The 19,254-nt window shown below is 36.9% G+C and overlaps 1 protein-coding gene and 1 long non-coding RNA gene across 5 annotated transcripts in view; one reads left to right on the top strand and one right to left on the bottom strand.

The window, feature by feature from the left end:
- EPHA3 (EPH receptor A3) overlaps positions 1–19,254 on the bottom strand; it is a 320,902-nt gene that overhangs the window by 108,905 nt on the left and 192,743 nt on the right. The gene's annotated exons all lie outside the window — the stretch shown is intronic.
- LOC311609269 overlaps positions 6,695–19,254 on the top strand; it is a 123,548-nt gene continuing 110,988 nt past the window's right edge. For both annotated transcript variants that reach the window (XR_014783336.1, XR_014783337.1), the window contains exon 1: positions 6,695–6,929. This is a non-coding gene — a long non-coding RNA (uncharacterized lncRNA). The remainder of the gene's footprint in view (positions 6,930–19,254) is intronic.

Here is a 19,254-nt window from a genome sequence, read left to right as displayed (position 1 = left end):
TTCATATAACAGCATAAGGTTCTTATTACATTTGTATTTTTTACCTTAATAAAATGACTGAAAAAAAACTATGACCTGAAAGCCAATGGATTTAAAATAAACCTATTATGTTTAATTTATACACTACTTAGCTTACTGTAATATAGTATTAACAATTAAAGGAGTGTTACCATTGAACTAACTGCATTAAATACTTGTTAAAAAATATTTATAGCTAAGCTATTTTAAGGTAACAGTAAAAACAAGGTAATTATTTCACTTTTACAATTAAATGTGACTGGAGTGTGCTTTTTAATGTAATTTTGTGTTTGTGATAAGTACCTGGTCCAAGAGAGAAAAGAGATCTTCATTTCAGATATTCTGAAATCCATTCTCTAAATAGAGAGTATTGGTTTTATTGGGACAACAATTTCAAATATAAATAAATGCACAGGATATTGTCCAAATGACTAGCTCAATGTGTCTTTCCAAATAGGTTGGGCCTGATGGAGGAGGGTTCTATGGAAAGGAGAGGAACTGAGATTCAATAGCAGAGCATTCAGAAAAAGAATGATCTGGGATCTTAATGCTGCCCTGGAATAATTGTTGTCAAAAGATAAGGATTTCTATCCATGAAAGGACTACTTTATCTCAAACAATTATATGTTGAAGAAAAAACAAAACTCTGAGGGCTATCATTTATTTTGAGACTGTTAAGAGCAAAAAGATATTTATAAATATAAAAAATAGCATATTTATATACAACAGTTCAATTTCGCATATAAAAGTTAGATATTTTTCAAGGTAAAAATGTATTATTTACATAAAATACTATTTTTTTCAATGAGAAACATTTTTCACATTTTTCACACTTATTTGTCAAAACCAAAAGTGTCCCCCTCTGGTCTCAATGATGTGGAAGGTACCACACAAGCAGACTCCATAACAAAGCAGCGCAGTAGTTAACAGTGATAGAAGATAAGTAGAACCAAGAATCCTTAAGGTGGGACATTTCTAGCTATACATGCACACATACTTTCCCCATGGTACGACTGGAACAACCTTTAACTTGTAAGATGCATTGTACTCTAAGGGATAAGGAGTACATAGATGAAAGAAGCATCAGGTCAGACTCTGGCATGAACTCTGGTGCCCCATATTTGACCACCTCCTCTTGGTGGGGCGGCCTGATGGCACTCAAAGAAAGAATAAGCAGGCTACCAAGATGAGACTTGATAGCCTATGACCATATAGTGGGGGAGGAGGTCCCCCTCGGTCTTAGACCTAGGGGAGGGGAATAGGGTGAAAGCAGGAAGGAGCGAGGAATGGGAAGATATAAATGATGACATTTATATCTTTATAATTGAGTTGTATAACAATTGAGTTGTAATCTGAATAAATTAATTAAATAAAAAAAAAAAGAAAAAGAAAGAAGAATCAGGAATTGTTAAAGAAATATTAGAGTTCATTGCTTCTACTCAGCACACCCGTGCCAATCTTGGGGGCCAAGTAACTGAGACGCATGGGTCATGTAACAAAGGGACCATAGCAGAAAGCCTACAGTAGGACCACATGTGTTCTCTGGGCCATTTCAGAGAAGCTCAGATGTGGCCGCTCTTATGCAGAGCTGCCATACTCAAAGCAATGGCTAACATGGAGAGAGGCATTACAGATATGTCTCTTTTTGTACTGAAATAGACACTTCTGTGATTACGTGTAAGTTTGTACAAAGCTTTTACATTTCCCCGATTTAAATCACCATTATATTTTAGAATTAGAATAGTAATTGAATAGTTAATCTTAATTCTTCAAGTCTTATTTTGTTTGTTTGTTTTATTTAGAAATTTTTGTTACAGATTTTTATTTGGTTTTTCTTTTTTGATTAAAATTTTTTAGACGTTTTGAAGATGTCTTTACGTTCCTCCGATATAACCCAGATCTCTACACACCCATACTCATGTTCTTTCTCACTAAATCTCTGAAACAGAAAAAGGAACTCACACAAAAAGAATTAATAATAATAACTACTACTAATAATAACAATATTGATTTGCCTCATTAACATTTTAGAGTTAATCATTGACCTTGTTTGTATTCAGTTAGTTTAGGAGTTTAGACCCTGACTACGAAGGAGAAAGGCAGAGAACCAAAACGGAAACAGGAAGAGAGTTCTGAGAGTGCTACAGCTAATTCTAGCATCACACATTTAACTGTCTTTGGAAATCCAGGTAGGTTGCCCTGTACACTCTGCACCATCCTCCTTATGTCTTCTACCAAGAGAACAGTTATCTCTGCATTCAGTGTACTGTTCACTGAAAATCTACTCCTTGCCTAGTACAGTATTGCCTCATGTCCGAAGTTTCAACATTCATGAAAGACCTGCACCATCTATCCAGTCTTTCAAAGAAGTAAGTGAAATAAAGAATAGACCATCCATTCCCACTACTCAGTTTTGTAAAATGACATTATCTTTAAGTCTTTGGGCTTCCAAGACTTAAAGTTCTAGTTTATTCTTATAGTTACCAAGTTTCAATTTAGTAGCTAATGTAGAACTAAACACTTCAGAATCAAATAATGAAAAAGAGCTGAGGAGATGGACTTGTCACTAAAATGTTTGCTGAGCAAGGATGAGACTTTGAATGAGGCCATGGATCCAATGTCAAAGCCGGGTTAAGTGGAACACTTTTATTACTTCCGTGCAGGGTCAGCACAAACATGGGGATCTTTGACGTTCACTGGACAGCCAGCTCAACCACATCAGTGAGCTGCTGGTTAAGTGAAAAGATCCCATTTTTAAAAAGAATGATGATTAAGGATGATATCTAATGGCCACCTCTAGTCCTATATGCAGATTCACACATGAGCATGAACACACACACACACACACACACACACACACACACACAACTTGGTGTTACTTTACGTGAGAGGTGAGAGGAAAGATAGTAGAACTTCCAAGGCCCATGAGGAAGTTAATTATCATATTCCATCCCAATAAACTCCGGTTTTAGATCAGGTTTTATTTTTTTATAAATATCTTAGCATCTAGACAATTAAGTGGCTCAAATAGGCATGTTATTCCTATTCCTATTTTATTACTAATTAAAGGAATTTTGGCGATGGATTACATCACAAGATGATCTATCTATTTATCATGGATTGAATTGGCTACATTCTTTATGGTAAAGCAAAGTGCTTTTATTGTACAATGAGGAAAACATCATAACTTAATTCCAACCCAAAACCTAAAGAGTTAATAGGAGGGGTTACAGAGATGGTCAAAGAGCATTGGTTATGCTTGCACCAGAAGCGACTTTAGTTTCTGCCATTCATGACTATTCATGAATTCATTTCCCTTGGAGATTTTGACTTTTATCATTTATATAAACATTTTTTACTTATTCAATGTCACATAGTGGGCAACTATTTCAAATGTAAAAAAAAATAAGCATCTTATATTGAAAGATATGATCATCACTGATATAGTAATGATGTAGTTATGTGTCTAAAAAAGATAAATAAAGCTGGGATTGATGCTGGGCATGGGTTGTGGTTCTGAACATGGTGGCGCATGCCTGTGACCCAGAACTTTAGTGTAAACAGATAGATGCAAAGTTCAAGTCATAGTGAGATGCCACTTCCAAAAATTGTCAGAAAACCACAACTGATTATTGGGCACCGAGCTTCAATGGACACATTTATATCACAATTCCTTCACTTTAGGCTCAGAAAATATGGAAGGAGAGCAGAAAGGTATAGTAAAAACATATGCAGTGAAAGTGTGTCTTCTATAAATGATACCTCAAAACTGTGGCTGCCTAAACTGTCCTTGAGCAAGGACAATGTCAGTAGATGTGCTATCAGAGAAGAGTGGAATCCTATGGGATTCCAATGCCTAGACATATACTATAACGATCAGCTTCTGTAAGGGATATTACTTTCTCACATACTCTGGTGCCTCACCTTTGACCATGTCCCCTGGAGGGGGAGACCTGGTGGCACTCAGAGGAAGGACAGCAGGTTACCAAGAAGAGACTTGATACCCTATGAACATATACAGGGGGAGGTAATCCCCCTCAGGAACAGTCATAGGGGAGGGGAATAAGGGGAAAATGGGAGGGAGGGAAGAATGGGAGGATACAAGGGATGGGATAACCATTGAGATGTAACAAGAATAAATTAATAAAGGAGAAAAAAAGGAAACCAATAAACTTTAAAGGAGTCATGGAGTCGTTTTTCATTTCTCAATCCCCATCATATTCTATATATCTAATTTCTGTGGTTAGATAGCTACAAACATCTAAAGAGAAAAACTATGCCTTTGAAACATTAACTTCATGGTATGGATCAATCATAATGTTTCAAAGTGGAATACTGGGAAAAAGATGAATAGATATTTAAAAATATGAATGCCTTCTATTCACAGAAAAATGTAAAAACATAAAATAATTAACATATGTGATATAAATAATATATACAATGAACTATTCATAAGTTGTATTATAAAATGTTTCCCAAAACATTTCTTTAAGAAAACTTTAATGTCAAAGCAATATCTTAATGGTAAGATGATATGAATTATATTTACGAAAACTTCATTTTACTTAAATGGATATTTTAAATTAGATTACAATGAAAAGAAGCAACTTTTTAACTAAACAAAAATATTTATGATTATGTTTACTACCTAATACTAAAAGAAAATCTATAGTTTTCTATAGGTACAAATTTAATTCAAAGATTTATATGATATGTGAAAGAGAAAATGGAGGGACAACACTTTGTTTAAATTTGAGGGGGCAGGACAGAATTAGTGAGAATATTAAAGACAACAAAACCAACCCAGAATATCACTGGAAGAGAAAATGAGGGTGTCCAACTAATCCTGGGAGTCACTTAGATAAATAAAGCCATGGAGTACTTGAAAAATTGCATGCTAAGGAATTGTTTTTAATACATATTGAGTATTGTCAGAGATCATTGACACTTCACATCTGAGGCACACAGTAACAGTAACTACTTATGTTTCAAAGTCCATTCTTGCAATGTGAGGAGAATATATTGTTAGGAGACAACAGAGGAAGCCTGTCAATGCAAGGAAAGCAAGAGCTAAGTTAACATAAGTAGAGAAAGTGTTATAGATACAGAACCACAATCCATTGAGTTATTTTTTAGGTAATATTGATGAGTGTAGGAGATACTTAGGGAGGTTGCAGGATGATGAAAGCAAGAGTAAGCATTGACTTCATGAAATGACAGGTATTTTAATTCACCTGGTTGCAGAGATTATTGCATAACACATGTGTGCATGCATGCGCATACACATATACTCATGTGCACACACAACTGAGCGAAATATGTATTTGCAGGAACAATTACTATCACAGTCCATATAGTTTTTATTTTTTAAAGGAGCTTAGATTAATCATTTGTTTAAAAATTGATGTATTTTGATGAATTCTCATCTCAGAACATGGTGTAATTAAACTAGAACATTTGATTCCTATTTTCTGCACAAAACATTTACCTTCAAACACATAAGAACAATTCTATTAAGGCTTTATTGTTGTGTGCTAATGCAAAATATATATGATAAAGCCAAAGGGAAATTATTAACAGATCCATACTATATATCATACTATTAGACTAACAATTTATAGTGAACCTTACCACTGATAAAAAATGAGATTTTATCCTGTTGGGTATATATTAACAGCATATATTTGAACTGATTTATTTTTAATCTAGATTCTGCCAGTTTCTATTATAAAATTGTATAAATTACAAGGCATCTTCATGTCTTAGGTTCATGTGTCCATAAAATGGGCATGGTTAAAAGATGTTAATAGGGTTTGCGAATATGAGATGACTGTCTTGAAATTTATGCCTATTAGAGTTTAGTAGTGAAGTGTTTTGCACAAGTAATTACAAATAGTTAGCTAATATGCATAAATGCTTGCAAGTGTATAAAGCAATATGGTTTATCGATATATTTGAGCAGCATTAAACCACATTTACCTTTCCTTAGTGTCCTCCTTTTAAAGATGTTTGCCCCTTGAAATATGACACTCCCATCCTTCTCTACTGAAAGTATACCCTCAAAATTAGAACATGAAACATCTTCCCCCTTCCAAAGCCTGCTCCTGATAGACAGGTGACAAGCCTTTTGCTATACCTAATACTTCCAACCTTCGAGGTTTTCCTAGAGAGCATTACTTCTACATAATTTGTCTCTAAATCCATATACATGGCAGAGTAAATTTTGCTGAATATCAGTTTATGAAATGTCAGTTCATCTGGTCACACCTCTCTTGCTAGTGCCTTTACTGTCTTCTGAAATCCTTGCATTTATGCATGGAAGGAGAAAAGCCAGTGGCTCTGCTCAGGGCTAGCTGAAATAATTACCTCTAACTAGCTCAAAGCCTCCACATCTTTGTGGAGACTCACCCTGTCAACCCTTAATATGGGCACGTTTTTCCTTTTATTTCGGGGGCTGCCATATCCACCAGCAAACACTTCCAAACTTGGCTGCCTTCCCTCCACATCTTGTCCTCACTTTGGGAAAGGAGATTTCCTTTATCGAATTTCAAAACACATATGACTTTGCAATCCTTTAGTTTTCAAGTCTCATTTCTTAATAGGTACAGAGCTCTGGCTTAAGTAATAGTAATCCTCTCAGCTTTCTGCCACTTGCCTGAGTCTGCATCATGTTGGCACTGACCAAAGTCTCCTCTGTCTGATAGGGTCTTTTTTTTCCAGTTAGTTAATGAAAAACAATGGCTGCAGCTATTAGTCTAAATCCTAGGGGATACATGTCCAGAGTACAAAAAACCACATCCACATATGGCAATAATTGTCAGGCTCCTCTAGGTGATCAGAGCATAGAGCTCAAAGTCCAATGGATACTTGCATAATTCCTTGGTGCAAAATGGGAAACTCTTTTGTCCGGGGTAAGTGTGTACATTTTTGTGCATTACTGGTTCTCTTTTTTTTTCCCCCAGTGGACTTTTCTGATGAAGCAGATTCATCTGAATAATATGGGTCAAAATTTAATAGAATTCTAACAAAGTTCTAGGCTTACATTTAAAGCATTTTTTTTAACCACTAGAGATACTAGTAGTCAGGTTCACTTCGTAGAAAGTGTTTGAGATTTAAGTGAGCCTAGGACTATATGTTTGTATATCTAAGTACCATAGACCTAGAAGCAGCAGGGCCGATCCGTAGATAACATTCCATCAAACTTAGCAACACTCACAGAAGGGCCTTAAATAACCAACTCTTCTTGTTTGGTAGTGAAAAGCAGTACAGCATTCCTCCTTATGAAGTTAACCGTATATATGTAAGGAGTCAGATTTCTGTGTGTACACTTATTTTCTAAACCTGCTCCCTGCTTGTTTCTGGGGCTGTGCTATCCTCCCTTCCGGTTCCCTCCAGCCTTGTTCTGTTTGCTCACTTGTGCTATTAAATTCAGTGCTCCTTAGCCTGCAAGCAAGAGGGCACACAAGGAGAATATTTTGCCGCTAAAGGAATGGCTCACCTTTCAAGACAGTGCTGCACTTGCTCACTCCAGAACTGACTTCATGACAAGATGTTTCTTAGTGCAAGACTGTTTTGTGTTGAACTGTAGACACAGCTTCTTTACTCAGCTGTATGTCTTCCTACAGGAACAAGAGCCTCCTCCCGTCTCTCCCTGAAAAGCATGTTTAGCTGGGTACTGTTTCACTGTGAAGGCCTCCCTCCTGTCTCAGAGCCAGGGGGTGGGAGAGAGAGAGAGAGAGAGAGAGAGAGAGAGAGAGAGAGAGAGAGAGAGAGAGAGAGAGAGAGAGAGAGAGAGAGAGAAGCAGCCCTGTGTCTTCCTTAGCCCACACACTGCTTAAGTTGCTCTCACCGAAGAGAACTTTAAGAGCTGTTCCTGGGTTAACTCATGTGCTCTGTATGTGCTTCTGACAACATTTAAATTCAGGCATTGTGTGGTTGTAATGAAATCTGGGGAGAGTGTCATCTGACAAGCCAGTGAGATAAAAACAATCAGGCATCTACGCCTTGAATAAGAGTGTCTCTCAATCCTTCCTACGTTGATTATTATAGGTATGAGATCACTCTTTCAGCTTCTATAGTTGAAGCAGTTTTATTTTAGAGATCCCCCTTTTGCTTTAAATTACAACAGTTATAGCAACCAATCATTGACATGGTTATTCAACTGTAAGAAGGGTCATTTTAGCTATGACCTAAAAGTGTTTTTTTTAAGGACATTAAAAGAATTTCCATGGAGTTTTGTAGTGCTGTGTATATGGATTCATAGCTAGTAGTCTAAGCATTATTTTTTGTTGATGTTCTAGGTACTAAGTAGGCATTATGTGCCTACTAATTAATTTTATGTAAGAAGGAAAACCCTTGCTATGCACTACTGTAGTTTTAAAAAATATAACACTTCACATAGTTGCTTTATTTTTAAAATTCCCCATCACAGGATAAACAGACTTTCACCTATACTTTGCATCTGTCTCGCAGGACTAGAAGATGACACAAGTTGGTTCAGTGATTAAGTGAAGAATATGTTTCCCCTCAAGCAAAGATAGAGCCTCCATAGTCACCTTTCCTTCCTATTTCAAGTTCCTCTTTTATTAGTGCAAATTCTATTCCTTTGTGTCAACTCTAAGTCGAAAATTAAACACCTTTAGGGGACACCAGGGAATAGCATGGGATGAACACCATTTGGACCACAGCTGGAGTCCAGCCGCTGCTTCTGCTGCCTCAGCTGAAAAGACTGGCATGGGTGTCATGGCGAGACAGTGGCAGCGAGTTGGTGCTTTCATGTGCTTTGTCTAAATCATATTATTTTTTACTTAAACATAGAAATGTACTGTTTGCCTGTAGCTACCATTAATGAAACTAGTAATTTAATACTAAACAAAGAGGGGTCAAGATTATACATTTATTTTATTATCAGAAATTTTGTTGTTTTCAAAATTCTCACAATTTTTGAACACTTCAGTTGCTAACATACATATATTACAATCTTAGAAAAATTCACTTGTAAATACAGATACATATATGTTATGTTATATACCATCTCTATAACATATAATAGCATTTTGTTAAAAACAATCATCAGAGTATTTTAAATTCATCTGTCTAAGTACTTAAAGACTACAGACTGAAGTGAAGACACTATCATTTAGACTTAAGGGAAATCTACTCACATCTTCAGTTCTAAAGAGTGTGGCTGGTAATTTAGACTTCCAGCCATTTTAACTCTTTATTACCTCACTTGTACCAATTGGAGATGCTGGCTACTGCATAACATAATCTGATAATGAGGAGGTTTAGTTTATGAACCACTCCACTTCTAAATGGAGTCTTGATGGGTGCTGTCCAATTTTTAAAGCTTTCTCTCCTCACTGCCAGACAAGTTTTCCATCCATCATGAAATTTCAATTTTGTTGTTTAACCCTTTTATGGTATATGTATTATTGTCACCACCCCGCCCTGTGACTCCTGTTTTGACACTGTTAATACCCTGAGAAAACGAATCATTCTATATGTTATTCTGCATTAAATATACTAACAGAAACGTATTAGTAAAAGCAAATGAAACAGACCAAATCCTGTTCATCCATACATATGGATATGTATGTGTATGTTTACATTGCCTACTGTACATGTCACATGACCTCTGCTCCCCTCTGTCCCATAGTCTCAGTCATTCTTCCCAGAAGCTATTACCTTTTTATAATAAAACAACAAAGATAAGAGAGAAAAAGGCATTTGTTAATAAAAATCTGCACACTTCATACATTTCAGAAGCCAGAAAAAGATCCAGTGATACTGGAAAGAAAAGCAAGAAGTAATAAATGGGCTCTATGGCTATTAGAGGTCAATAGTCTTTTATTCAGTGAATATCATCTACCATTTCTCTGGCAAAGGACAGCATGCAACTCTGACTTTGCAAAATGGCTTGTGTATAATTTACTTACCTGTGAATAGCATTATACCCAATAAAATAGAGATATAATAGAATGCCTGGCAATTAACATGGTCTTGTGATTTATATCTCTAGCCACAGTGCATAGGTGGCACCTTTTTTGTTGCTTGTTTTGATTGTTTTCACTTTGACATATTCTAGTTAATTCTGTTTGGCCTGTGCAAAATCAGAATGCTTCCACTGTGTTTCTAGTCCTTGCTGTAAATGTAGTTATTTGGGGGCCATAAGAAAAACCTCCCTGATAAGAGCTGGCTTCATGTCTGATCTTTTTTTTTTATAGAATCTTGTAGTCTATATTTTCACTGTATGAAACAAAAGGAGGCCTTGATATAGGAAGGTTTTCCACAAAAGGAAAAAGGTACCAGCTAAAAGGTGGTTTCACAAGGGGTCTGAAAGACAATATGACAAGAAAACTACGCAAACCATTCTAATATATACATTCTCAACAACAAAACCCTCAAATCAATCGATGGCAGTTGCTTAGAAAAGAAACTTCCTTCATAGCTGCTAATAACAATTGAGATTTTACCTCAGATTCTCAGCTCAGGAAGAGAGTAGTACATTTTCTTTTCACTGTGGAAACCATGATCTCCCATCTCCAACAGGAAGCCTTTATAGAGTACCTCTTCAAGTTCCTATAGTCTTTTATGACCAAGTCTGATTGTAAAATACGTTACACAAAATCAATAATAAAAGTATTCATATGATCCAAGGTTCTCCCAAATTAAATCTGACTGGGTCAGGGTAGTAGGCGTAGTAGGCTGATGTCTGGAATGCAAGTAATATACTATATTATTGATGCGTGTCAAATAACGGAAATTGTTACAAATTAATTCATCCTAACCTAATTAACCCCGTGTGCGATATTATATGCATTCCAGACAAGCCCTGTTTTGCTCAGGCCGTAAAACTAGAAAAGACAATATTTCAACCCATAAAAATAGCCATTTAAGCCACTTAGAAACCTCAAAGAATATTGCTTATGAAGGAGAGACGTAGAAGAATGCATTACCTCATCTGTTTGAGTGATATTTGGTATAATGTAAAAATGTTCTCTAACATTTTTAATTGTACAAATAATCTTAGGAAAATACCTAGTCTGGCATTTATATATTGAATAGCTAGACTATATTAGTACCAACACATTGTGCTTCTTAAATAACACACACACACACACACACACGAAGAGAAAAATGGAGAATCTTTATAATCTTTGATTTGCTAGGGCAAGAATGATTGTTTTATTTCTAAGACACCTTAGAATTCTCACTTTTTAGCCTCATGTGTCTCCAGTTACTTTTATCACTGTGTATATAGCGATTAGGATGGGCCATTGTGGAATCAGTAGGACGGTTGTAAATTTCTTTTATGACATTTTACTACTTCTCTTTATCTCTCTCTTTGCACATCTCTCTCCCCACACTCATTTTCTACTAACATACTTGTCCCTTGGCATGATGGGGCGGATTTAAACAGAGCCAAGTCTGAACTCCTCTCTCCTGCACTCTAAATCTGCCAAGGATCGCCTCCATGTTGATATTTCCTACTCTTTTTCTTCCTACTAGCTGCCGATGACTGTGAACTCTACCTGCTGCCTTTCTTATCACTAGCAAAAGACAAGGCAATGCAAATGAGAGGCCTAATGATGGAACTCTCTTAAACTTTCACCCTGATTTTCTGTGACCACCTCTGCTATCCCACCACAATATTTTTCCCAGTGATCACAGGAGAAATTTTAGATTGTCTAATTTTCTTCAGAATCATCTGATGGTCGGTTAAGTTCCTTCCAAAAAAAAAAAAAAATGAGAAAAGGTAACTGACAAGCTAGCTTGGCAGTAGATAATATGTAGATAGGTTGACTTGGAATCTCTCCACTTTCTTGGTCATCTCATAACACTCAACTCCTCTGAGCCTAATTCCGTGTGTATAATGAGTACTAAAATGTCTGTCTCAATGAGAAACAGTGGCATCCACCTATCATCTCAGTAATAAAGGGACTGATGGAAGGAGTAAGAATTGTGGGCCAAGCTTAGGGATCCATAAAATTACTAGCAGAGATAAGAAAGAACTGGAGCAAGGGCAGGAAGGAGGAAGGGCAGGAGGAAGAAGGACAGGAAGGAGGAAGGGCAGGCAGGAGGAAGGACAGGCAGGAGAAATGGCAGGAAGGAGGAAGAGCAGGCAGGAAGAAGGGCAAGAAGGAGGAAGGGCAGGCAGGAAGAAGGGCAGGAAGGAAGAAGGGCAGGAAGGAGGAAGGGCAGGAAGGAGAAAGGGCAGGAAGGAGGAAGGGCAGTCAGGAGGAAGGGCAGGAAGGAGAAAGGGCAGGAAGGAGGAAGGGCAGGAAGGAGAAAGGGCAGGAAGGAGGAAGGGCAGTCAGGAGGAAGGACAGGCAGGAGAAATGGCAGGAAGGAGGAAGAGCAGGCAGGAAGAAGGGCAAGAAGGAGGAAGGGCAGGCAGGAAGAAGGGCAGGCAGGAAGAAGGGCAGGCAGGAGGAAGGGCAGGAAGGAGGAAGAGCAGGCAGGAAGAAAGGCAGGAAGGAGGAAGGGCAGGCAGGAAGAAGGGCAGGAAGGAAGAAGGGCAGGAAGGAGGAAGGGCAGGAAGGAGGAAGGGCAGGAAGGAGGAAGGGCAGGGAGAAGGAAGTGCAGGCGGGAGGAAGGGCAAGAAGGAGGAAGGGCAGGCAGGAGGAAGGGCAGGGATCTTAAATGGCAGTTGTGAACACTGGAATGTTTGTGTGCAATGTGTCTAGCACAGTGGAGGTGCTTTTGAAAAACTATTTATGTAGCACTCTGATGTTAAACAACCAATATTCTGTATAATCTTTATAATTTCAATGTCACTGCTTTAATGTGGAGTAGATATTCAGTATGTTAGGAATCTAAGAATTCCCAGTTTCATTAAAAGGAATTAAGCATCATCACACAGAAAGCAGAAACAGATTTTTAAAGTATGTTTCTGTCTTTAAACTTTAGAAAAGCAGAAGGGAAATGCTTTGTGGTTGATCTCTATTGTGTGAGAAGATGAAAAGATAGCTAAAAATATGAGGGGGCAATTATATACAGATGTTGTCAAAATGTGTTAGTGAAATATCACATCTGACAAATGCTAACGGGTACTGATGCCTTACTGAGTGGATGTCATTGATGTGGTGGCCTGTTGCTCCCGACACCACAGTTCAGGATCAAAGTATCTTTCATGGTGATAAAGTTGGCATCACCATGGATGGGAAATAGTGCCAGAGAGACTGATTAAGTGTGAACATCCCCACCATGAAAATGGCACATGTGATTCATACCTCAGACATATTATTCTTTTCCTGTACTTACTTTTGAAACTGTTCTGACAATCTCCTATTTCTCCTGAAGTAAATGCATTGATCTAATGCCTTTCTAGAAGCTCCTATTTACTTATTGCATATCTTAAGAAGACACTTAGGTGGGCACAGAATATTACTCATGAACACTTGGTTTCCAGACACTATGCTCAGATAGTACCCTGGCAGATACCTCACTGGACTCATCTGCCTTTACAGAGATTCTTGGGGTCTTCTATCCCAGATTAGTGGCACCTAGGAAATGGAGTTATAAAATAAGAGTAAACATTTTAGCTCCAACTATTCTCCACAGATCGCAGTTAGATTTTGGCCCCTAGCATCAGTGTTGGCTTTTCTCCAAAAAGCTGCCTGTGAGGACAGCTCAGCATGAGGTCCAAAGAAAGCTATTTTTGCTGATCAGAGCTGCGGCTATGCTGAGATTGCATGAGGACAGAAGTTTTTCTTTCTTTTCAAAGCTTTCAAAAGATAGTGACATCTTTTGACCTCAGGGAAGATTCTCCTAAATCAAGAGTAAATGTCATTGCTAAACCAGATCGATTTGAATACGTTTCTCGGAGACAGTACTATCCAAATGTCGGAACGTCTTTTACTAGTTCCTGAAGGGACATTGAGGGGCTCAGTCAGAAGTAAGTTCTGAACTGCAGGTCTCATTTGAAAGGTTTCAGTCCCGGTATATAATACAGTTGATTAACAGACAAAGCATGATCCTTAATTACTATCATGTACAAGTCAATATGTTGTTAAAAAAAATAGTTAAAAATAAGAATAGGAACTTTTATAAGCACAAGTACACAGAGACAGACAGACAGACTCACACACACACACACACACACACACACACACACACACACACACATACACACACACACTCACACTCACATAACAGCCATCCGGGAATAGTTGGCTGAGTGTCTCCTGATGATGTAATGAAGCAACAGGTATTTTTCTTACTAATTTATAAGATTTTAGTCAGGCTTTATGGTCCATTTAAAAGCACTCTGTTTATATTTTGTAAGCGGCCTTAAAGGTGCCAGATAGCTGAATGCTTCTTATGTTACTGATGAGGTCACCCTGGAGCAGCATGCTGAGAACAGCAGGACTGACCCCAGGCTTGGGAAATGAGGCAGTCTTCTAGTGTGTGTCTTCATTTGTGTTCTTTCGCATTAATCCCCAGAAGCTTTTACTCTGCAGTTGGTGTTCTCTGGATCTTAGATGAAAACATTCAATACCTACCAGTGCCTACTATATTAAATTGTTTGGATAAGTTATTTTATTCAGGAGAGGATGATTATAAGTTGTATAAAAATTACTTATGTACCTTAGTACATAAAGTACTAAAGAAAGCATAAAAAATAGTGGTGATAAATTAACCACTTTAATTTAATTACTTTAATTTTGTGTGTTTTGCATGTTGTGGGCAGTGAGCATGCCAAGCTATGCATGTGCAAGTAAAAGGGTAACTTTTACGAGTCAGTTTTCTTCTACTGTGTGGACTCTAAAGACAAAATTCTGTTTTTCAGGTTTACTGGAGGACCTTTACTTTATGAAACATTTTGAGGGCACAACAAGGAATTTAAAACTAGGAAAGTAAACTTATATAATGGTTCAAAAATTTATTTGATTATGTTCTGATAATTTAATCATTAAGACAACTAAAATAGAAAGAAAATAACATTTTACTGTAGACCTTGTGAAGAGCATCTTTCAGCATATGTTTAACTCCCATGAAAGGCTCTGGCAGTGAAGGTTTCTCAAATAAGTGAATGAAGAAAGACGTGTTGAAAATGTTTTCTAAAATGGAGAACAATAGACTATATCTCTGTGAATGGATGATATCAAAGTGATGTTACAATGGGCTCAGTTACAAATTATTAACAACAAACTACATTTAAGTCTTTTACAAGAGTAACTTACTTTGCAAACATATACATATCTCTCATTATAAAGATGATGGTTCCTTTTATTTTGCCTATAAAAGCTTTTAACAACAGCAAATGGTATTTGGAAACCAAAATGGCAGGTCTGAAATACTAAAAGACTTGTAAAAAATTATTCCTTTCTCTATTAAACTTATTAATAGTTCTTTTCCTTTAAAAATTATTGTAAAGTCATGAGTGATTAAAATAAATTACAAACGATTTATTTGGTTTTATAACATTGTATAATGGTGGCATGAGACTAAAAGGAAGCCACACATTCGAAAACTTCACACATTTTATCAGTAGGAGCTCAGTTCCAACTTGAACTGAATAAAACTTGATACCAGTTTTATAAAGACTGTAGTATATTACCGCTTTTCAATGCGGTCCTTGCAGAATCCACTATAACACACACAACATAATTTACAAGTAAGAAGCAGGGTGAGTATTTTATACCAAATTATATGTAAGTTAAATGGTCCGTATAAGAAGAAACAGGAAGAGGCTCCTATGGAAGGATAGATTGGATGCCTACCATTCACTCAGTGATTCACAATTATTTGCAACTCCAGTGTTAAGGAGATCACTATCCCTCTTCTGGCTTTAATGGGCACAGCAGAACTCATGTCATGAACAAAGACACAGATGCTGGAAAAACATACACATATGCACACACATACACACACACACACACACACACACACACACACACACAAAGAGTGAGAGAGAAAGAGAGAGAGAGAGAGAATTGAACTATATAACTCTAGGGAAACATTCACAGAAGTGGGAAAAAACCCTCAAAACCACAACCCTAACCTTAATTCAATTAGCATACATGAAATATGAATAAACTAAACAACTCAAATATTTAGTAATTTTGCCTCACTGAATTAAAAAAAAACCAAGGTTCAACAATGTGCTATCTATAAAACATATTTCAATTAAACGTTGAAGACACAAAATATTAAAAGAGAGAAGATAAAAGAACCTTTTTGCAAATTGTAGACTAAGAACTTAAAAAACATTAATAAGAAATAAACCACAGAAACGTTACTAGAGATGAGAGGTGTAATAAAAGATCAATACAGCAGGAAGAACAAAACTCATAGAAATAGGTATAAACCCAAGTGCATAGAAAATAATACCAAAGTTAAATTAATCAATTTTAATGTATCAAGTGAAAACTAGAAAGACATGTTTAAAATTCTTTATGCTGAACTTTTAGTTGACTATAACACTAGACTATCTTGCATCACTTTGAATGAATGCTAATGATTCTCATATTCTCTCTCAAAAAAATCTTCCTTACTTCACAAATTTAATTTTGTCATAATTTGTTAAGTTTATAAATGAAAACTAGTAAAAGATGGGAATCATTATGATCCCTGTGTGCATTAATTGCTCTACCAATAACATGTGGTATACATATTGATTTTTTATTATAAATACTCGAACTATATGTAACTAAAAAACCTGGAAGAATCAAAACTGCAACCCATATTTGTATTCACGAGCTAATTCCAAGACTCTGATGTGCCTGGCAGTGACAAGTCACTTCATTTCCATACGTCCTTCTTGTTGATTTCAAATGATCCTCAATTTTGCTCAAGAGTTTCTCTTGTATTCTCTCTATTCCAACAAAACCATGCCTTGTTACACCATCCCCCCTTTTCATTATACTTGGCTAAGGTGCATTAGAACATTTCTCAGACATCAGATGGAAAATATTCCAACTTACATATCCAGTTATGAAGTGTTACAAATACAGATCCCAGTGCCAAGGAAACATACACTGAGGTCAAAGACCCCTTTGGACGTATTAATGACACAGACACTTAATAAACAATTCCAGAGTTGGCATTTGTTGAAGAAAGACAATCTATAGTCACTAAAGCAGAATCATAAACACTAATCTTAAGAGACAGTTGATGGCTTGGACTCTGAACCCCTTAAATCCACAGGGTTCCCTGAAAAAGTATGCTGATTTTGAGCACAACTGAAAATTCTAAAAATGTATTGGCTTGCATATGATTATAATTTGTTTCTTTCCAGTCTAAGGAAATTATTAACATGGACACAAAATACATACTCTTTAAACCAGCCTCCATTACTCAAATCACAGCATCAACCTCTGTTCTACATTAGTTACCGCACTTGACATCATCTCAGGTAGATTGCTGGTAGAACTGTGCTTTTCAAACATAAGGAAAAAGAAATGGTAAAGTCCATTTCTCTGAAATATCAACACTTCTTTGCCAAGTGTGTCAGTTACAAGAATAAAGGAAAAAAACTATGTCTTGAATTTAATGGTTTAGTTTTATATTTACTCACTTTGAAATTCATAATCTGAGGTGCCATTTACTGATTTTTAACTTAAGGAGGGTCATTAGCAGTCACTCTCCCAAATAATTTACTAAATTATAGCAACCTTTTACAGAAGGCTTAGCATTGAACAAGCATCCTTTTACTCTTGAATTTAATATTCTCTGTGTTTTCGCTGACAGTACCACTTTGGACATAAATATGTAAGGAAACCAGACACTCTGGAAGTGATGAAATAGGACATGGCAGAGTCAGGATAAACCTAGTCATTTCAAATGAGATTGTACAACTTATCATTAGATTCAAACATATTATAAGTTGAGGAAGATATCTCCTGAAGCCTATGCTTTGCTTTTTATTGATGTTTGTACTTAATATTTGTGCTATAGAACACATCTGCATTACAATTAAGTTACCCATGTCTTACACTCAACTAGCTGTCTAGACATAAAGGAGATGAACTATTGAGAGATCTTTCACCTTATTGACCCCCAAGGTTAAACATCTTAGTTTGTATCTGTTAACTTGACATTAGCTACACATAAATAGGCTCAGATGTATGTAACTGACTAGAGTTCTGCTTTTTAAAGAATTGAGCAAGTAATAGGTCTGAAAAATATAAGAATCACGATAGGAGAAAAAACCTTAACAGTAGCCTTTTATCAAGACAGGGGGGCATTATAGTAGCTAGGGCTTTATGCCCATAATGCAAATTCCTTTAGTTTATGTGCCTGCTATCAGGAAGGGGATCATTGTAACACACTGGTTAGTAACAAACACTGGTAAAGGAATCCATTTCTTTCTCTTTTTTAATGTAAAATTGTGCTTTTAAAAATATATTTTATTAATTTATTCATATTACATCTCAAGTGTTATCTCATCCCTTGTATCCTCCCATTCCTCCCTCCCTCCAATTTTCCCCATACTCCCCTCCCATATGACTGTGACTGAGGGGGTCCTCCTCCCCATGTATATGCTCATGGAGTAGCAAGTCTCTTCTTGGTAGCCTACTATCCTTCCTCTGAGTGCCACCAGGCCTCCCCATCCAGGGGACATGGTCAAATATGGGGCACCAGAGTTCATGTGAAAGTCAGACCCCACTCTCCACTCAACTGTCCATTGTCGAGGCGTTTGAAGTTTACTGCACGTATTGTCCTTGGCTGGTGCCATAGTTTGAGCAGGACCCCTGGGCCCAGATCTGCCCATCATAATGTTCTTCTTGTAGGTTTCTAGGACCCTCTGGATCCTTCTATTTCCCCATTCTCCCATGCTTCTCTCACCTAGAGTCCCAATAGAATGTCCTCCTCTGTCCCACTTTCCTGGTAAGTGAAGACTTTCATGGGACATGCCCCTTGGGCTAGTGTCCAGATATAAGTGACTATACACCATTTGACTCTTTCTGCTTCTGAGTTAACTCACTCATTATGATCATTTCTAGTTCAATCCATTTGTCCCCAAATTTCAGGAATTCCATTTCAGTTTTCCCAAGGCGGCAGTTCTGACAATTCTTAGGAGATAGTGATTGTGCTTTTAATTCCTTCATCTCTTTTAATGTCATTATATCTTGTACCTCTTCATGAAGATTAGTACTCACAAGATCCACCAAACACTTTCTCACTTGCCTTTTATTTTCCCATGACTAGGTATCAGCTCATGAGAAACTTTTTAAGTAAAACTTCAAGTGGAAAAACCCTGTCAGTTTTCTACTGAGAACAGAGTTT

This window comes from Acomys minous (assembly GCF_964271855.1).
Source record: "Acomys minous genome assembly, chromosome: 11".
Classification (NCBI taxonomy): Eukaryota; Metazoa; Chordata; class Mammalia; order Rodentia; family Muridae; genus Acomys; species Acomys minous.
This window is presented reverse-complemented; position numbering and strand designations above follow the sequence as displayed.